The sequence below is a fragment of the Odontomachus brunneus genome, unplaced genomic scaffold (assembly GCF_010583005.1).
Source record: "Odontomachus brunneus isolate Ranch 3 - 2012 unplaced genomic scaffold, Obru_v1 Obru_scaffold_013, whole genome shotgun sequence".
In the NCBI taxonomy this organism is placed as follows: Eukaryota; Metazoa; Arthropoda; class Insecta; order Hymenoptera; family Formicidae; genus Odontomachus; species Odontomachus brunneus.
This window is the reverse complement of record NW_022639463.1, coordinates 1,836,483-1,856,049: the sequence shown is the minus strand read 5'-3', so window position 1 is coordinate 1,856,049 and position 19,567 is coordinate 1,836,483. Positions and strand designations below refer to the sequence as shown.

Genomic DNA, 19,567 nt, shown 5'->3' with positions numbered 1-19,567 from the left:
AAAAGTTGACAATAATGTTGACACTTAAAAATGACATCCAAAATGACGTGTTGAATTACCGTCGTTACGATTAATATGTATGTGTAATTTGAAATTTGTCTCACACACACAAAAAAGAAAGAGAGAGAGAGAGAGAAAGAGAGGGAGAGGGAGAGAGAGAGAAGAAAGGTTGATTGTTACTTCTGCTTTAAAAGTAGCGAACGACATTTTTGGAGTCCGTTTTCAGTACGCCCTTGTAAATTGTGAATCTTACATCGCGGTTCTGCGCGAAACGTAAATCCCCTCATGAGTTTTTCATTTTCACGTGTACAATGTTAATGCGCGCGCGCTATGTCGCGGAAAATCGGCCGTGTACCTCGACAAAATTATGTCTGGTAGATAGGTAGAATGGAGTCAAGTGCGTGTAAAATCGTTGGGTACGCCGGGTATAATGGGGAAGCCCTCGTCCAATTGGAGGTTCAAGTGCCTTCCTCACTGTACTCACCCCTCCGGAACCCCGAATTCCGGTAGTCAGCTGTTTCTAGCGATGTCTTTGTCCTGCTCATTGCGAGAGGGATATTCCCGAATGGCCTTCTGCTTTGCCGTTGGCAGATATATGTAATCATCGAGGCCTCACGGGTTCTATCACATTTTCGGTAAGCATGTTTCTTTTACTAGCTCAGCTGAGATCCTAGATCCCTAGCTAGTAGTTCTTTTTACTATCTCTGTCCTTTTTTTGCTCCTAGTTACCTCTGGTTCTTCCTTCATCTTTCCTAGCGGGAATCTCCTTCTTGCACTCTTCGATCCGGTTTAGGGTCCGCCTATTTTATTTTCTCTTCATTTCCTACCACAAGAGATCTTCTGTGTCTTTATGCATACAAAGGAAGGAATCATCTCAGTAGGCACTAAGTACAATTGGATAAATTCTGTTGCTTTGCACAGCAGTTGTTCTCTATAAAAAAAATCATAATTTATGCATGCAATAATTAGTTGTATGCATTATTATTATTTAGATTGTAATTTAATATACATACGCTTTTTCAACTATATGCAACATCATCCGATTTAATCTGGAAGAAATGGTTCACATTATATAGTTTATTTGACTAATTACATGTTTTGGATCATTAATTATGAACTATAAATTGATTTGGCGATACAGTTTGGGAATACAGTGTGTTTGTAGCAGGAATTGTAGGAATAGAAATAGGTAATTGATTGAGCGTATACTGATAAAGCAGGTTCTACGCACTCATGGACTGAAAGTCATTGACTCATTTCGCATTCTCCGGCAATATCTTTGACGTTGTCTGTACAACCGAGATTCAAACCATATGGAAACACGCGTAAGAAAATTTATTGGTACAAGATTATTTTATCGTAAATAATAATTTACGACTATAAATATGAAGCCATGAATACTTATTAGCATTCGTTTACCATTTAATGCAATAAGTAAATGTTTAATTTGTTACACATTCTTTTAAATAGATATATTATTAAAAAGCTACTATTTACTCTTATGTTATATCATAAAAAATCTTGTTTTCTTACTCAATACACATAAGATTAGTATAAATTTGAGCTAAAGAATCTCATATACCTTTATCAATAAATAGTCTGTAAAATTCAGCAATTGCCATGAATAGATATATCTTTCTTTATAGAACTGATTCACTTTCTCTCGAAGTATCCCTAAACGCGAACAGTATTTATGACTCCTCATTGAGGGGTTCGCTACGTCTATAGGGTAATTAGAGGGCGCGAGTGATAGAGACTGGGGTGCTATCTAGACACCTCTTCATTCGAAGCCATTGAGAGCGAGTCTTTTTTGCCGTAAAGATCTGAAAATGGTCCTAAAGCTTCATTAAAAGGTCTGCGATAAATTGACACAGAAATATTAATAAAGCTAAATATGTCTAATGGACGTACTGCACCGATAGTTTTGCGATTTGTATTCTTAGGATTTTCATTTTTTCCTTTTAACATATTAAAAAGAAATATAAATGTAACGGAAATTTAATTTATGAATTTTAAAAGTTTAATATTCGCATTAACAACCTCCTCCCCTCGCGACTAACTTTCAGTTGCCGCTCTTCTCTCACTTAATTTATAAATATTTTATACATATTCGCAAATAAAGAAGTATGGTAGTTTTCTCTAAAAAAAAAAATGAAGGAGCCAATAATAATTTTTGTATTTCAATTTTACTTCCTTAAATGACAATAGAATCATTGTCGAAGTAATCAGAAAGAAAGACAGAAAAAGATACTAGCTGAGTATTTTATTCAGTTACTCGTAACACGGCAAAAGCGACACTCAACGGACCTTGAACTCCACTGGATTCCCGCGTAAAAGCCACGTGGTGCACGCGTCGTTCTCGAGTTGGAAATGAGTATAGTGCTACTTTCTACAGTACGACGGTTGCGAGTAGGTGTTACGTACCTCGGGGAGCAACCTCGTTCAATATAAAGCAGCTAGGAACAACGCTGTAACCGTAACTTTGACGTTTACGACGACGAAATCGTGGCTTAGCTCGTTTACCCCTCCTTCTTGTGAGTCCCTCGCTTGCTGCTATGGCCGTTTACGAGGCTTGTCGGTAATACAGAGCTCTGCTTTCGTATCGACGAAGATCAGGTCCGATCTTAGTATGCCGTGAGAATTCCTTTATACGAGTAGGAACACACAGAAAGTTCTGTCAAACATAATAGTTATAATTTATTAATATCATTATTATTTACAAAACCGGACACATACACGTATTTACTGAATGTAAATAAAATGTAATTTATTTTTGTGAACATTTTAACGGAAAGTTATGCATATGCAAAAAGTTTTTTATTTTTCTTTATACATAAAATTCGAATTTTTTTCCAAGAAGTTAAATACATGTTCAAACATAAAATTATTCTCTGTTACTTTTTACATTCTTACGCGTCCTTTTGGACAGGATACGAATTTTCTTATGTCAAAAACTTAACAGAAGAAAAGAAGTAATTAAATAATCAAGAAACAGATGACTGATGATTCGGATTTTATTCACTGTACGTAAAAGTTTCGTAAAAGCATGTATCCTCTGATATATACTAATATCGATCAAAACAAGTAATAATCTGAAAATGTTAGATGTGGTGATAAACTAAATAAACAAAAAAATTTCAACCAACACTCATTACCGTCTTTTTGTCGATTCAACAGTATGAGGTCCAGCGTTGTCATTCAGCCAAATAACAGAATAATTCCCTTTGCCAATAAATGGTCTTTCTTTCCCTATTTTTTCATTCCTTGTGGAACATTTGTTAAGTTCTGGAACAAAGACAATACAACGTATAATATGAGCTTTATCCACAATGTTAAAATAATCTTAACATTATGAATTTTTTGATATATACATCTAATATTTATATTAAAATTATTTCTACCAGAATATCTCATCTAAGTCATTCATTCATATTTTCTGTGTAGTTGAAAGTGCATATGGTTTAGAAATATTAATTATTATGGCGAGTGTAAAAAGTTATATTTATCTGTTAAGAAAATAATCTGCGAACGAACTTCTCAAATATTCAGTGTAATAACCATTGAAACCAGTTAAGTCTTCTTTGTTCTCATGGTGCAGTCTTATATTTATTTGCCAGGCACTGATTATAGTAGGAGAACACGTTTATACCTATATAAACGGTCGTCAGAATTAATCAGGAAAGTCTAGCGAAGAAAAACTCATTCGCTGACTATAAATATATCAGCTATAAATAGACCAGCTCTGATTTTCACTTACACTTACACTTTCTTATATTATCGAAGCGCAAGTACAGACGAGAATTCCGCAAGAGCTACACAATTAATTCGGATCCAAAGGTCCAGCAACCAAAACAATAATTTACGCGCGCGAGCTTAACGTGCGCGAGTTTAACGTGCGCGAATACACTTTTCGTAAAAATATGGGATTTGTCAATGAATATCTTAAAATCAAGTTTTGCCATTTTATGAAAAAATCGAAAGGATTATGCGGTAGATATCCGTCGACTACAAGTATGCATGTTGCACATCGGTCACCGGGTCTCCTCAACATACAAAAATATACGAAAGATACAGGCACGCATAGCATGCACACTCACACTATAGCGTCGCGATCTAAAGAAGCAGTCCAAGTGGGTGCATTCTTCATACATGGAGCTCCGTAGAGAGTTCTTTCTATGTGTTGCTTCGTTGGCCCGGATGAAGCATGACGTACGAGCCTCTCCGTATGACTTACTACGCCCTTTCCCTTCTCCACGCCCTCTGTTCCTTCGTACTGTTCGGTCGAAAAACATTGGTGTCTCAAAAAAAATACGAGCTCTTTAATTGCAATATGCATTCTTCGGCGAAGAAAAGTACGTAGGAGTGAAAACAGGAACTAATAGAATATTTTTAGAGAAAGGTCTATTATCGCTATGTCATGCATATATATATATATATATATATATATATATATATATATATATATATATAGTTTTAAATAACCAAACATTTTTATAAGAAACAAATATAAAAGAAAATATCTAGTATGTCATATATAGTCACTATTTAAAGACTCCTGTGTCTTATTTATTCTTATTTTCTATTCACTCTTTTCTATAAATTATATGTCGGAAATTTATCAATAATTTGCGCCACTTAGAATTTGGAAAATGAATCAAGAGTATATCCAAGAGAAGTAAAGTACATACATAAATATAAATTCCAAGTAAACTGACTATAATTAATATAACCCGCCATTCTTCTTCGCGATTATTATTTGATGTCATTGGAAATATCCAAACATTTTTATAAGAAACAAATATAAAAAAAATATCTAGTATGTTTTATATATAGTCACTATTTAAAGACTTCTATGTCTTATTTATTCTTGTTTTCTATTCACTCTTTTCTATAAATTATATGTCGGAAATTTATCAATAATTTGCGCCACTTAGAATTTGGAAAATGAATCAAGAATATATCCAAGAAGTAAGATACATAGATAAGTATAAATTCCAAGTAAACTGACTATAATTAATAGAACCCGCCATTCTTCTTCGCGATTATTATTTGATGTTATTGGAAATATCCAAACATTTTTATAAGAAACAAATATAAAAAAAATATCTAGTATGTTTTATATATAGTCACACTATTTAAAAACTCCTGTGTCTTATTTATTCTTGTGTTCTATTCACTATTTTCTACAAATTATATATCGGAAATTCGTCAATAATTTGCGCCACTTAGAACTTGGAGAATTAATCAAGAGTATATCTAAGGGAAGTAAGATACATACATAAATTTAAATTCCAAGTAAACAGACGATAATTAATAGAACCTATCATTCTTCTACGCGATTATTATTTGATGTCACTGGAAATATACGCTTACAAGTAGCATTGATATTTTCCTCTATGAATTTGTGCATTTTCTTCACACAATAATCGGACTTATCATGGCGTTTAACTTACGTTTGATTTTACAATATGTTACGTTCTCTTGGCAAAACTAGTGGCATTAGAAAATTATGTGTCATTAAGCACTATAGCAAAAAGAGAACATAGCGTCATGAGATTAGAAAAAGCACAACAATTTTCATAATCCTCGCGGCGTAATACCATCGTGAGTCGGCCAGTCGAGAAATTAATGTTATATCCAGCGAGGTAGACTAGTTCGAAGCCCAATCACGGCGTCATCAACTAAGAGATGCGTATATACAGGTACAGTACGTATGTATGTACATATGTATGTACATCTCGCGTACCTTTCGCATTTTAATATAAGCGTCGCTTCGCGACCAATCACGCTGTTCGCGCTGCACATAGCGGCTGACTTAAGGTGTAATCTTTGATCGATCGTATCGCTCGCGTCCTGTCCCAAGTCTCGCTTCTTCCTCTCGTAACTAGTAATTTTAACCCGCATGGTGCTTCTCGAAGGACTTCAGCGAGCTTGTTATTATTATTATTATTATTTAGGTCCTGTTAAGCTTTTTCTAAGTAATAAAATAATTATACAATATAAAACACTGCCTTGTCTATTTCTCATGCTAGCCTCGCTTGTCCTATTCGAGGCAACTCGTATATTTTACTTGTATGTGCGAAATTATATATTTCTATAATTATAACCCGTGATTTTTACAATTCAACTTATTGTCGGGAGAAACGTCATTGATTTAATTGTAGCTTTATCTACAATACATTTGATTATTTTGTCGAGATATTACATAACGAAGAGACGAAGTTTCCAAGGTGTATTCTATCAGTCGTAAGCTTCTTAAGAAGTTACACGAGCTCTTCGTCACGGGTTCTTTGCGTCCACGAATTATGATGAAGAAAATGAGCGTAGATACGTGAGCGTAAGCGTAACGCGCGAGGCGTTGAGAGGCTCTGATCGTTCCGCCACCAGTGTAGCTGCTACCTGCCAGAACTCTCAATTTGATGGACGAGCCGTTCGCATGTACAATTTGTGTGCTGGCTTAGCTCTATATACTGACAATAGTCGTGCGCTATCTTGCAATTTTGCAAATCCCATATCGCGAAAGTTATTTGTAGCTGGTATTAAATCCTCTTCCTCTCCCCCCCTCTCCCTCTCTCTCTCTCTCCCTCTCTCTCTGCATATTGTCATCGGATTTATTCGGGGAATATCACTTAAGAAATCTGCATCCGTAATATACGATGAAAATTATTACGACAATCCATTTTATCTGCGCCATTTTATATCCACTAAATCTTACATTTACTTAAAATGCGCATGTTACAAAAATGTCTTCAAACGCTTACTGCGAGCGCTTTTGTACGTTTCTTCTTTTCAAAGGTTTGGCGAAAATCGCAACCACTTGCCATTTAAATAGTACAGTCGTAGATATTTAGCAATCGGTGTACAAAAATGCGGCATTGACGAAATACTTATTTACACGTAGGCTGAATATATTGATATATACTAGCACATTTTGTTGTGTGAGTGCATGCCTGTGTGCCTATGTGTGAGTGTGTGTTGCGTGCTCTAGGTTGGGATAATACATACTTTGGGTCAGCCATGCTTCGTAGGTATGAAGAACGTGTTTAGTTGCTCGGCGATCGGAACGACTATACCGCCGGACAAAGGCTACGTCTAGTTGTGGCCGTGAGGAAAGATGATAGGTACACGGTAAAATAATTGAATTGAGACACGTTTTTGCGCACATTTTGCACGATTCTTGCTTGTCGGTTATGGATAAAGATATTACTCACCAAAGCGGTTTTATTCTCGGAAAAATCATGTGGCGAACTTCATTTCAACTGTGACTTATGGGGCGCTCCTCGCGCGGTCGGCTCGTCGCACTGACAGCAACACGAAAAACACTCGAGGCACATTTGTTTCCTTTTTTTTTAATTTTTTACTCTTCTTTCGTCTCACGTAGCGCCAACGTACGCCATTTGCCGAGTAGATTAAACGCGTCTATATTCAATTAATACACAACGACGTAATCGGCTCCGTTAATACCGCCGACAGTGCTCCACACCCATAACTCACGTAGCATTTTTTGCACCGGTAAACTTGCCCACCGTTCTTCTCGTCTGCCTCGATGGGCGGCCATTACGGATAGCACCTGCCACCCTGACTGCGACCTGACCACAATGCCTTTACCTACTGCCTCCATCATTGGGGAAACATTCTTGACGGTCTACGGCAATCTACGGCAACACGATTCGGACAAAAATAAATGGCGATTAGATGTACATTATTGGAAAAGTATTTTTATTGAAAAGCAATTGTAGAAATGCAAAAATATTGCAGAGCAAAATTAATCGTTTCAATTGCGGAAAGCCTTAATTGGCTCGATCGTTCGTTATTGGGACTGTGAATGAGCAATCTGCACCAAGATTCTAATCAAGAAGAGCTGTTTGCACTAATGAAAATGTATGACGCGCGGGCGTTTGTAGTGAAATTACGTATTCGTCGCGTGCGTCAGTTTTATCAGTATGCGTAGAGAGTGCGTCAAAGAGAGGCAGAGGGAAGCGGCAGATAGTCGGCAACATTGTGTAGCGATTAAGCGGCCGAGTTGAGCATTATGTAACTCCGCAACGTCACGTTGCCCGAGTAACAACATGCATACGCTCTCGCGCACACACGTAGAAAAGTTATGACATATTGCCTCCGCGACATATTTATTAAACGTTACGGACGATATTAGACTGGCGCGAACCGACATTACGAGCTTAGGTACGGACAAGCATTTGTTGGGCACCATTAGCGGTGATAATTTATAGCTACTGCACTGTGTCTAGAGAACTGTCCCTCCGTACGCCTTCGCGCGTTTTTTCCATTTCATTGTTTCTGTACCTTTGTCCTGTCTCCAACATAGTTTATAGATACATACAAACATACATGCATATAAACGTATATATAGCCCGGTCAAATCTCTTTCGCAATCTCTCTTACAGTGTGAATAATATCACACTTTAGGATTATATCGTTGTTTCGGTAATTTTACATGTGTATGATATTATTTTTATTATTAATTGTCTGAGCGGTTTGAATCCGATGTCTAAATTCTTCGAGAATGAACGAGTCCAATATGATATGTAAATAGTTTTAATGACCAACGTCGATCCATTAGTAAAATCTCGGTCAGGATGTTTTGGAATTGACCAGCAACATCTGTCTCACAGACGTCCATTGTTAGGACTGTGACAAATTTCTGATCATTAGCATTATGTATACTGAGGGAAAAATTACCTTAAAATCAACAAATATTTCTTTGATGGATGCCATTAACATGTTTATTTATATCTAAATTCTCTTTATTTAAACCAAATATTGTTTACTTAAATCAGGTAAACAATATTTTATTTAAATAAAGAGAATTTAGATTTAAGTAAATATGTTAATAGCACCCATCAAAGAAGTATAATTTTTCCCTCAGTGTAATGATACATTGATTCTTTAGTTTCTGTCTATTGACGTGACGACGTGGCCCAATGAGGAGTTTTTAGAAAGAATCCGAAAATTTTTAAATATCAGGAACAGCGTAATAAAGACAATTTTCCGCTTACGTTCGCTTCAGACACGTTGCTTCGTATCGTTTTCGGTTCTCGATTCACTGAGTTTTTGGGCTTCGATTTTGGACACGATTAGAATCACGGTGCGGTTGTTATTCGAGATAGCGAGTCGGTATCGAATTGTATCGGGAACAGCAAACATAAATTAAGCGATTCTTTTATCTAAAACGCGAGTAAATGCATATCTTCGTCGTCGTTTTCGCACATTGCCGCTTGCTATACGTCCCCCTCACGATTGAATAAATTTAATGAAACTCAATATCTCTATAGTACTATAATATCTGATTATTACAATTATGCGTGAAGCGGGATTTCTTAGGAAATACAGCACAAAGATCAACTTGATTGCTTGAGCAATTATTTGTAATCAAAGAGAATCAAATCATAGGACAGTTAGTGCTACAAGGTCACTCGCTTATTAGAAACGACGATATAACCATAACAGAATTTTTATTTCACCGAGCAGGTTTTCTCTTAGGAATGCATACAGTCATTTGTTTGATTTATGAGCCGGTTATAAGTGGTCTCGCTTCTGACTGCACTGTATATTGCGGTGTACTCTACATTGAAGCGATCTCAAAACTATCCCCGTATTTCGTATACAGCAAGGATTTCAAATATTTTCTAATGCAATGAAAACAATCACGCTAAATTAGAATTTCTAAATACTGCATATAATTACAAAATATGCAAGAGGAAAATTACTAATTGCTCGCTAAATTAATTACTGTCAAATGTTATATTAATTAAAAATAGTTGCCGAACAAATTGTGTCAAATATTTCGCAAAACTACAAAGTAGATGACTACGACACACACGCGCGCGCACACACACACACACACACACGCATAGAAGACGTATGCGAGATTTGCCTTCACCTTTTTTACGTTTTACACAAATTTAGGTCTAAGAATTATAGTTTTTCGACGTGGGTGCCGCTCGAAATAATACCGTAAACACCGTCGGCAACCTGTCGGGGACCTGAGTGGTCGCGTAAGATTCCGGATATTACTATAATTTGCCCTTGCTCAGCAATAAAACTCGCGGGACGGGCACATCGGCACGTTCGTCCTCCGATACTGTCACTTGACACGACAAAAAGAGAAGCGTCGGCACGAAACTAATACCATCAAAGCACACTGATATCCCCGGCTTTCCCCACTAGCAAGCGGCGCCCCTATAGTGCAACGGTGGGAAAGAGACCGTTAGCTTTTTTTTTTTCCGAAAAAGACATAAAACAGCCGAAGCCGACGACAATGAACATAACTGTTACTTTCTACCTTCTTTAGACCCACCGCAGATCTATTTGAGCCGGTCGTGTTCACAGCTCACAACCAGTCCAACTCAATCCGCCGTTGATGCCTCATCGATCGCCACCTCTTACCGGCTAATTGTGAAACTACGAATTCGGTTTGCTTGAAAGTGTGCAGTTGAATTGTCGTTATCACGCGATTCGTTTACCCACGAGTTACATCTGTGTGCCTGCACAGTGACGAAGTAATCCAGAATGTGTATCAAGGAAATCGTTAGCGCAGCAGCAAGTTTACATTTAGGGGGTGTGAAATTGTGTGCATTTCCCCAGTGCAAGGGGATGTTTTGCTTTCGTGAAACAGTGCAAGTTACCAATGTTTTTCTTGTTGTCGAGCTTCAAACGTTTAATGTGGATAAAAGGTCCAAGTCGTGTTTACAGTTGGATGCGATAATTGAAGAGTCATTAATTAACCAAGATCTTTGAAACCGACCAGAAAAGAAGAGAAAGAGAGGGAGAGAGAGAGAGCGATGTTCAATATATTCGAAAGACCGATTGAACGGAAACCAAATCGCGCAAGATATTGGAGAGTATCGACGCAAATGCATTGCGTTCCGCCCACGGAGATTTATGACGCGGCGGCTGGCATGTGAGAGTGTAGTTGGAAGCGCACTAGTCAGCACATGCGCGCAAAGAGAAGTGAGCCGCAAAAACGGGTTTTACAAACGCGATTTGAATCGAGGCGAGCGCGGAGAGTCACGGAGCGGAGCCCGGTGATAATCAGTATCGTTCATCAGCTTTGTTCGGCTATACGAATTCTCGCTTCTTCTTCAGCCCGCGAGCGTCGCGAATCAAGCCTTACATAACTGGGGGGTGGGTGGTCTGCGGCTCGGAAACACCTCTTTCAGCTCCCACCACGCGAACCTGCGGCATAATCAGTGCCCGGTAGAATATCCTTAAAGGTCCGCGATGTATCTTCCAAGTAGCAATTTTCTCTTCTCGTGCTTATCTGCGTTTGATAAAAATTAAAAACGATGCTCGCGTGATAAGTCACGCTGCTTTCTAACATGCTGCGCCTTGGCACGCAGATTTTTACATTTTCCCGTCCTTTGCTCACGGTGTTTCAGCGGCTTCCACTTGTCCACCCAACCGAACACCCAATAACTGACGCGATCTCGACGATATTTTTTTTCCCAGACACACGGACATGTGCCCGAGAAAAAAAAACACACACACGTGCGCGCGACACACGCGCGTATTAAAACATGGGCGAAATTTCTCGTCTTGCGACCTATTTTCCCGTTTCGATGTATCGCATCGATGAGTTTGGGATATCACGCGAAAGCCCCTCGGCACATCCTGTAATTTCCCGTATTAATGCGCGCCCGTACAACGACGGTACAATGTATGTACGCGCATATAATATGCGGATACCGTGTTGCCCTATGCCGCATCATCGTGCATCGGAATTGGTATTCAGACTGTTGATCGCTCATTACTTACTCTCCGTAACTAAAATTACACCTCTCACGTTTTCTCTCTTCCAACCATCCATAGCGGCGGCGGCGGCGGCGGCGGCGTCGGTGGCGACGGTGGTGGCGATGATGGTGGTGGTGGTAGTGGCGGCGGCGTGTACGTGTACACGCGAGCACGAGCATCCGTGCATGCGGACTCGCGTTTCTTGACACGCATATTTCTTCGTACATCGACAAACGTCTCGTCTCCTTTGACGACTCGTCTCGGGTGGAGTTGCGTTAATAACAAACCCGAGCGAACTGATGGTGTTCGCCGGATATCCCCGGCGGATTCGAACAAGAGCATCGCGGGTTAGCTGTGCCGGCTGAAAGTCTTCGTGAGACGAGAGCGAGCGCAGAGCTAAATGCCAATTTACCTGCGCTTGAAACTTGAAATTTGCCTGAAATGAAAATGCCGGTTTCGGCTGTTGAGCGTGCGAGAGAACCTGGTTCTCTCGCTTCTTTCCGCTTCTTGACGCTCTCCTTTTCTCGTGGGGTACGTGGTACATATGGTTGAAAAACTAGTCTTTGTTTCGCTCCTTCCCTTCACGTGTATCCCCCTTTTTTCTTCTCTTCTCGATCCTCCGCGTGTGTTATTAATCATTTTTGCATACACGTTTTCTTAATTCCCGTCCTTCCCCGAGAGTCGGCCTCTCCCTTCCTTTTTCTTTATTACGCTCTCGCGCACATACCGTATGCCCTGCGCGTCTTCCTCTCTTTGGTCGCTCAAAGTACGCTCTCTTCTTTGTTTTTACGCCACTTTGTTTTACTGTCCCTACGCCCATCTTCTCCACACTCATTATCGTTTCGTTTTGTTTTTGCAACCGCCAATTCGCGATATTTTCTTTTTCTTGCGGTACAACGGCCAATCCTTCTTCTCTTCATTGTGTTTTCGCGTCTCGGTTCTTCCTCCTACCAATCGCGGTTCCTCTCCCTTCCGTTGCCATTTCTTTTTCTCACATTTTACTTTTTATTTCTCTTTCTGCGCTGCGCGTATACCAAACTTCTCTACCTACCTACCGCGCGTATCTATATGAGGGAATCGAATCTTGGATGCTACGGAAAACACAATATGCAGAGAGAAAGAGAGAGAGAGAGAGAAATAAAGAGAAAGAGAGGGTGAGAGAGGTGGCGGAATGTAAACCAGTTATGCCATGTACACCCTTTGGTTAAACCAAAACCGAGTGGTTTTATAGCACCGATCTGTCTTGCCGTGCTATAACGAGTTCGTGACTCGACATAATACGATAACCCCACCCCAAAAGCGTTGGACTCTCGCACGGAATCGCAGGAGCGCGCTAGAAGAGGCGGCAGAGAGCGGGGTAATAAAGAGTGCGTGGCGGAAGAGACGACAAACTGCCGACCGCGGCTCTTCTTCATACGTAGAGAAATAATGTCCGTAACTTGTGCTTTTCGCGCGCCTAACAGTCGTTAGTCGATCTCAGGGCGATATGGTCCGGCGAATTCTAATATATTGGACTTGTCGAACTTACGGCCTTCCCATGCTAAATGCGAATAGTGAATTTCGCCAGGAGATATTATCGTTATAATCTAAATTGAAGGTATTATAAATTAATAGCTAATGATAAGTATCTTAATATATTGCATTCGCGCAAGGTTGCGGAAATTGCTACAAGAAATGGGAGGATGAGGGATGTGGGTAATAAGGAATGCATAACGGAAGAGAGGGCAAACCGCCAACAGTGGCTCTTCTTCGGCCCTGCCAACCAAGAATATTCTTCACCCAGCCACTTGTGTATCCGTAATTGCATGCTTTCGTTCATAAAGTTAACATTATGCTTTAATTATCCGAGAGATTTGTAACAAGAGCGTAATTCAAGCCTCAATACGATTGTCTTTATGATTTCATTCTTGGGGTTGCATTTTAGGGGTGTCTATCTAATAATTCTTCTCGAATACATACGCACATACATACGTATGCATATGTGCATGCATTTACCTTCTGGGTGAGAGTATATGGAACTAAGACTATATGAACTGCACACGCGCGCGCGTCCATATACATATATTGTGGGAGTAATTACTGCAAATTCCAGAATTATAGTAAAATGAAAGGCAGTATTTCGTAAGATTATTGAATAATGATGAGGCGGCGTAGGGTCTTGTCGACTCGGGTCTTTCTCCAGTACCCTACGTAATCGTGTATCGAAGAGCGTGCAGTATGGTCCTTATAATATGAGAATGTCTAAGCAACACTCATAATGACGATCATTATGATAACAACGCCAACGATAATGATATATTATTTCGCGGTAGATAATCTCCTCGCTTAAATTTTCTTCGATAAACCTAATCAAATTAATATGCAAGTTTGTCATTGATACTCATATAAAACAATTCATACAAAATCCCACAACAAATACAATATCAAACATTTCTAAAGTAATTGCAAAGAGTAAAGTAACCAAAGAGTAGAAATATATAAGTTAATTGTTATTTTTTTTATCATTATGATAATACGCCAACGATAATGATATATTATTTCACGGTAGATAATCTCCTCGCTTAAATTTTCTTCGATAAACCTAATCAAATTAATATGCAAGTTTGTCATTGATACTCGTATAAAACAATTCATACAAAATCTCACAATAAATACAATATCAAATATTTCTAAAGTAATTGCGAAGAGTAAAGTAACCAAAGAGTAAAAATATATAAGTTAATTGTTATTTTTTTTAACATTATAATAATAACGTCAACGATAATGATATATTATTTCGCGGTAGATAATCTCCTCGCTTAAATTTTCTTCGATAAACCTAATCAAATTAATATGCAAGTTTGTCATTGATACTCATATAAAACAATTCATACAAAATCTCACAATAAATACAATATCAAATATTTCTAAAGTAATTGCGAAGAGTAAAGTAACCAAAAAGTAGAAATATATAAGTTAATTGTTATTTTTTTTTAATTGTTAAAACAAGTTAGTACAATTGTATTTTTTATTACTTGTGATATTGTATATTTCAAAGTGAATTAATCAATGTAGAGTAAAAATTATGTATTTCAATTTTACTCTATCAGTTATTGCATATTTTATCAAAACCATCATTTTAAAATCTTTCTTCCTGTAATTTCTCACATTGAATTATGTTCACTTGTCCATGCTAAACGACGGTCGCTACGTGCATTGCTGAACTTGCATTACCTCGGCATATTGCGCAAATTCAGCTAGAAGTCAGCAATTTCCTAAAATCCACTTTCGTGGAGAAAAAGTAACTAGTGGCTCACTGAAAGTAATACAGCACAATAATTACCACAAACGTGAAACGGCATTTATTTCACCTCTTAGCCTGACATAATGAAAGAGTAGCCATCCGGCTTTGATTACTGTTCCACGAGGTGTGTCCTTGCCCGACTATGCAGCAAAGAAAATGTATTCATTGAGATGTTGTTGCAATCGGTATCTCCATCGATGAAGTCGCGTGCGCGATTTTTACAGTCGGCACACCAAAGAATACGGATATGAACATTATTAGAGGATACACACGTACGAGGGACAAAGAGGCACATGTGGGGGGGGATATAGTAAAAGGGAGGACGGTCGTAGGAAGAATTAAGATGGACTGTGCCAATCGTATGCTAATAGAACGACCTTTTATTTTCTCCTTTACCCGTTTAGGGAAGTAACCTGCGGACGTTTAGTCGCACGCCGGTCGAGACTCGATCTATGTTGAGCAAAGTATCGTACGAATGTATCGGCATGTTTCCTGGGAGGAATGAATTGTGGTGGCTCTGTGTGGGCTGTGATAAAATCTCAGACGTGAAAACACGTATGTCCTAATGTGTTCTGATTTTTGCAATGTTCCATCCGCATTTCATGTTTAATCCGACAGAGCACTTTCTCCGGATATTTTTCGTACTCCAACAACCGAATATTGACATAAATTTGTCTCTGTTTATCCTGCAATTTATGTTATTTCGTATTTACTTCAATTTCGTCGTGCACTCCACATCGGAATTTCCGTCTTCTATAAATACCATGTTTAAAACAAAAAAGAACAGATAAAATTATGCATTAGTTACTTACGAAAGCGTGTTATGCCGTGGGTTGAATGGAATATGTATATTCTTTAAGCTGAACGTAGCAATAACGTATTACATCGGGTCACGATCCCTATTATATCTTTTTTGCTCTTTCCACGAGACAAATTATTGTAGTCATCATTGTGAAGCACCCTCAAGGTTAGAAGAAAAGCAGTCCCCCCCTTTCAGGATCAGCTTGTCCTTCTTGCCTTTCAAATTAGTTTCCATATTACTTTTTCATATTCCTCACCTGTTGTTTTTTGCCGCGAAAAATAATCCGACTTGTGAAGACGTATTTTTTATCGCCCTTATTTCGAGAGCGGGAAACCTTGGAATGCGAAACAATCTTTTTTTATATACTGTGGTCAGACGGTCTTCGAGTTGTTCCTATGGCTATTCCGTATATGCGCGGGACGTCATGGGAACTTGTTTCTATAGTTTATGGGTCAAACCGGCCGCTTGGCTATCCGCCTTTTCTCCAATAATTTCTTTACTATTTACTCAGCTTTCTAATTATATGCTGACGCGTAAAGAAAATGCAAAGAGTGTTCATTTTGCATAACAACATACGTGACATTACTTTTAACATAATATATAATATTATACAGAATGTATTCTGTCACGGTGAGATAATTACGGTTCCCGATGTAAATAACAAAGATGAATCATGTTTATTATGGCTCAGCTAGTGATATTTTCCAGTTTTAATATGTGTAAACTTATCGATACGGCGAACTATCGGGATAATCCGTTCATCATTGGTTTCCCCCACTAATCGGTTGATCGAGCCTTTCTCCTATAGGCCCTTGAGTCTTTGAGGCACAGCCATCGACCACAACCATGCATTCCTTCACCTCCTCGGATACTTCATTGAAATTACGTCTTACACGGAGGCATATTTGAACGTAGCAATTTGTACCACCGGACAATTAACGTCATATAATTTCATCTCGATGGGAAAAGAATTGAAAAGTGACGTGACTCTCAATAAATGTCTAACAGTTATGAAAATTATTTTTCTTCACACTATCCCTGATGGATAGTGTGAAGGGAATTTTTAGATAATCTGTACGATAACTCAAACCAGTTGTAGATCCCGATCCACGACATGCTACCGAAGATCCAGCATCTTATTATCCACGTCTGCAGAATTAATCGTAGGTTTTGCTCTCACTATAGCTGCACTTAACCTACCCATTGATCTGTGAAAATGCACTGCATCTTTGCATAATTCTACCTTCATGCACAACCGTCTTTTATTTAGTACTTCTTTTGGAGTCGACTATACTATAATATCGTTACTTACTTTGTAGAAAAAGGCAAGAAATTAGGGATCTGCTAAGAAATTCTTTGATATTTCAAAGTTGATGATTTTTTATTTTTTAATTGAGACGTCTCCACTGCTTGTATAATTGTAAAATCGCGAGGGAGTTCAAAAAATTGTATGATGTGACATATCAACCTAATCAACCTAACTTAATTTGACTTAACTGAATCTCAGAAAACAGTAATAAACGAATTTAAAGGAAATAAAGTGATGGATGATTTGACTAAAGAATTAGGATACAAGAAAAAGTAAGGAATTAAAAATATCTTTTTAGACTCTTAAAAAGAGAATACAGAATGAAATCACTTACAAATACTAGAGAACAAAACAGAAGAAAAGAACAGTGAAAGCAAAATTTTTTTTATTTTTAAAACTTTTATGAGGGAAACAATAATATTCCATGGTTCAAAGAAAGGAATGACGAAAGAAGATTTAGTATTAAACCTTATGTTGTGTACACACTGAGTAATTTAATTAAACCCAACCATTACAATATGAAGGAATCTTTAGCTATAAGAGGCTTAGTAAAGAATTTGAAATGAAAATATATAGAGAGAGAAAATATTAACTATATTATTATTCTTGTAACCAATATGAAAAAGAGAGAGTAGGACTTTTTAGAAAGATAAAGATCAGAAACATTGGGATAAGATACTGTATCTTTGAGTTATTGAGAAATAAGGAATGGAAGGAACTGATAAATAATTTTCTAATTAAAATAAACAGGATTGTGTTTAAAGAAATAAAATTTACAATTATCATTCAGGATGTTACAAAGGGAGATTAGATCAACAAGGGATACTATATGATCTTGAAGATTCAATAAGTTCACGGTCGACGGTATAACGAGTTGTTATATCTTCAAGAAAAAAAAGAAAAGAAAAAACAGTAGTAAACACAGATAGCTACAGAAAAAACTATATTATTAGGCACTTGATATTTTTTGTTCAGCTTGATAAAAATACCAGTCGATAAAAAGATTGAAAGGAGTAGGCCGTTTACTAGTAAAGCAATCCTACTGCATGATAACGTTAGAATTTATATTGCCAGGATGTGGTCAAAGAAATAGTAACGGATATTGTAACAGTATGAATATTGATCGAAATTTTTTACCGTGCACCTAATTTATGCACTACACCAATCTCTTCAGATTATCATATGTTTCGAACAATAATAATGCACATAAATATATTAATGTTATTATAAGAAGCAAAACACGTAATCACATTGTTATTTCAAGCCGTATTAATCTTTTTTACGACGTTAAATGACAGGAGACTAAAGTTTAGGGTCCGTTTATCGCAAAGATTTGGCATTTAAACGACTTCAGGCTTAAGCGGCGCGAGGAATGCTGCGTCGCAAATGGTACGAATCGGCCAAGCGAAAGTCGGGAAATTAATTTGTGACGAAATCTGGAAAAAAATCGCGTCCCCAGCGCGACGAATTCTCCCGCAGGCGGGTAGTCGGACGAGAGTTGAAGCGGCATTATCAGCTCAGGCCGTCCCTTGTGTGCCTACTAAATCTGCAAAATAATGGCCGGAATGTACGAAGGTATCTAACGTAGCTGGCCGTCCTTTGGCCTATATTAGGTTGCGTTCGTTGCCCTTTATGTGCGTATGTGTGTGTGTGTGTGTGTGTGTGTGTGCGTGCGGAATATTCGAAAATTTTAATGGTGTTTGCTTCCTTAGTCACAGAACTGAAATACATTGCGCAATTGTTTTAATTGATGGACTACCATTACTTAAATCGTCTAGCCGACTAATACATAAATTCGCAGTTAATTAGCATATTTTCGTCGGGTATATAACTTTGTTAACACTGCACGCAGTTATATCGTGTTTACACTTACTTAATTTAGGAGATATCATTCTTTTTTCTACTTTTGCAATACAGTCATCAAATGTGTCCAAGAATCGTTTTAATCCCGTTAATTGATTTCGTCCCAAATTATGTCCAAGACATCCTGGACGCTCTTAGACGTTGGGAAAAAAACCTCGGCAGAATATGGGAACAGGGTTAAAAGTACACAAACAAAAAGTTTCAATACGTTCCCCATAAGTCTCGAGCACGGTATTAGCAGCTTGTTATCTGCACGTCTGGTTGGTTGATGCTCGTATCTGAAACGTGCATCAAATCAGCGCCTCGGATAACTACGCTTGGAGGAACGACGTGACGGCAGGAAGAAAAACGAGACGCGAGCGCGCGAGAAACAGAGGGGGAAAGTGAAACGCGATACGTTACACCTTCGGTCACAATATTGAGTGGGACTTGGGTCGATGAGATTTAGGTGACTTCCCTCGTGGACGAGAAGGAGACGGATAAATGGATAGTAGTTGCGATCGTAGGTTCGGGGGAATAAGCCTCCCCTTTAAATTCGTTTAAAGCCGATACTGAGTTT

The 19,567-nt window shown here is 38.3% G+C and overlaps 1 protein-coding gene and 1 long non-coding RNA gene across 2 annotated transcripts in view; one reads left to right on the top strand and one right to left on the bottom strand.

Moving 5' to 3' along the window:
* Positions 1-19,567, top strand: part of LOC116840939 (homeotic protein ultrabithorax-like) — a 93,792-nt gene that overhangs the window by 2,449 nt on the left and 71,776 nt on the right.
* On the bottom strand, positions 399-3,289 carry LOC116840946. The gene is made up of 4 exons (XR_004377454.1): positions 3,156-3,289; positions 2,425-2,674; positions 1,014-1,049; positions 399-931 (listed from the first exon to the last, which is right to left on the bottom strand). It is a non-coding gene; the product is annotated as an uncharacterized LOC116840946 (long non-coding RNA).